Source organism: Limulus polyphemus, unplaced genomic scaffold (assembly GCF_000517525.1).
Source record: "Limulus polyphemus unplaced genomic scaffold, Limulus_polyphemus-2.1.2 Scaffold9779, whole genome shotgun sequence".
Classification (NCBI taxonomy): Eukaryota; Metazoa; Arthropoda; class Merostomata; order Xiphosura; family Limulidae; genus Limulus; species Limulus polyphemus.
In genome coordinates this window covers 15,840-18,781 of record NW_013675389.1, presented here as the reverse complement: position 1 = coordinate 18,781, position 2,942 = coordinate 15,840, and positions in this window count along the sequence as shown.

The following is a 2,942-nucleotide window of genomic DNA, read 5'->3' as shown; positions in this document are numbered from 1 at the left end:
TCTGTACACCAAAGTACACCAACATATTACAGTTGCTAAATATATTTTACACTTTGCACTAGAAGTGTCCTAGGGAACCAAAAGTGCAAAATATATCGCTAGATGGCAGGCTATACATTTTTGCATAGAATATGTTGGTTGTTTTTGAATTTCGCACAAACCTACTCGAGAGCTGTTTGGACTAGCCAGTCAACACCACTTAGTGAATACTAATACACTAAAAGAATACTCATACACCCGCTATTAAGGCTTAGTACAGCTTTCGTGTGATCCGTTTAACATCTTATATAATTGTTATATTCCATTATAACATATTGTCGTTTTCGACAATGGGGGTGATGTGACGTGAATTCCACTATTCGTTAGTAAAATAGTAGCCCGAGATTTGGCGGTAGGTTAGCGTCCGAGTACAGACATCAGCTTTTCACTTCTACCTGTAGTTTGTACGAAAGTCACGAAAATGTATCATTACTACCTCGTTGTATCACCCAATAAATTGGAGAATTATAATGTTAGATGTAGAAATTTAAACCCTGTTGTGGCACAATATTTATTTGACATTAATGAGCTTATTTTTTGATGTGTACATTGAATGAACGAACCACTGCTAGAGATTATAGAAACAGGAGATCGTTCAAAATAACAGTAGGATTTATATTTCTGCAGGTAAAAGAAGGAAACACTGTAGTAAATATGAACATAATGAAGAAATAGAAGATAATTTATTGAAACATAACCTTATAATTACATTTGTATTTTAAAATGCATTAGCGACGGTATGTTTAAATAGTGGAATAAGTCAGTAAAATGTGTTTGTTTTGGTTCGTTTATGGCGAAGTTAAAAGTTATCTGCAGATTGTGAATTGAGCGCTCTAACAACTTATGAAAGAATTTAAGGAAAAACCATCCAGTGGCTCAACGGTATGTGTGCGGAGTTACAACGCTAAAAACCTGGTTTCCATACTCGTGGTGGGCACAGCACACATAGCCCATTGTGTAGCTTTGTGCTTAACCACAAACATACTCAAGTAAAAATGGTTTTAACTATAATTCATAATGTATAGTAATTTGATGAGTTATATACGACCATTTCAGAGAATGATTCGGGAGTACTATAGATATAGCAACAGGTCCTTGTAATATGTGTACTCATTTTCTACATTAATATGTTTACTTTAAACACATGTAAAGTTTGTTATCAAAATGTAAAATACATTTCAGACACGTGAAATGCTGCTTTCTGCCTACACAGATTATTTGAAATACTTCAGCATTACTGGCAACTATCTGCAACAAGTGTAAAACTCCAAAATATTTATCTAATTTTGCAATTTGTTTATTTTCTCGGATTTCGCACAAAGTTATTCGAGGAGCGCTAGCCGTAATCTCATTTTGAAGTGATCTACCAGAGGAAGCTACTCAACACCACCCAGGAAATGAACACCACCTTATAAGGACCCCAAAGTAGAAAGGACAAATAGGTTCCGTAACGGGTTTTGATCCTATGACTCGCATATTGCGAGTAAAGTGCTCAAACCAAAAACCTTGCCTCTTTATGATAGACCGACCAAAATTATATCGGTGCTTTCTGGTACACTTTACCACCACCACCAACAACAACACAGTGACACTGTTAAATTACATCTTTTATATAACAAAGAAAACAAGTTTGCAACCTTTCTTGAACCATGACAACTCTGTTGACGTCTTTCATCTTCCTCCAACAATATAGAAACATTGATAACAATACTAAACGATAGGATACTGTTTTGTTCGTTTGGAGTTCTGCTAAGTGTTTTTCACCTAAAGATATTAGTTTCTTATTCAACACGTTTTGTATTCAAAAGTAAATTCATTTCAATTTTCAAATAAAAACAAAAAACAGTATACACAAACATCTAACGTGCTAGTCATAGCTGAACACGAAATGACAATTAGACAGACGGTAAACTAGAAGAAAAATACAGTTTATAAATTTGATTACTGAAAACTAGGTTTACTAAAATAAGAGTGTAGAAATAAAGTTGGTAATTAAACACATAAAACTGAAATATCGATAAAAGTACTGAACTTAGCAGAGAAAACGATTTGGTAAGTACTTGAAGAACAAACAGTGTCTGAGTTTTTGTAAAGAAAGAAACATAAGAAGACAGCAGTAACAGATTTAGCAACTGTACATAATTGAACCAGACGGACAGTACAGTTATAGTATTCAAACTGGACAATTAGTAAACTAAATTAACGGTAATAGTACTGGACGTGCCAACTGGGCATTAATGAATTAAAATAAACTTACAGTGCTAGACTTGGTAACTCGATACACTTGGTTAGCTAGACGACCAGCATAATAACTTGACACTAACTAAACGAAACAACACTATACTAGTAAAAACAACTGTTAGATACTTCGTGAAATAGAAGAACTGTTCATTACAACTCAGACATAAATTGCATGTACACAGATCTGGCTTCAACTGTTTGATATCTTTAATACTAATGTAGAAAATTATTTCTTTGTTTATATAATTTTAGCTAAATTGTTCTGTCAGATGTCAGGTTTGTTGGTTATATATATGAACATTTTGGGCTTCCATCTAGCGATCGAAGATGAAACTATTATTAAATATGGAAATAATATATGTTTAAACTGAATTCACTGTTAAGTAGTAGTTTTCCTTTATATTATTTCCCCACAAAATTTATTCTGGTAGAAAAACATAATAATATTACTGTTATATATTAATTAGGCTGACAAATCTTCTGTGAAAAAATACATTTTTAATTAATACTTTCAAAATATGTAATACAGAAAACTTAATTATATGCCCTTATCAAACTAAATTTCAGAGATTGTGAATATTAGTGATTGTTTTAATTAGTATAACATATAATGACTTTTTAAGTAAGTTTAATTTTCATAACTACCTATTTCTCTTGACAAT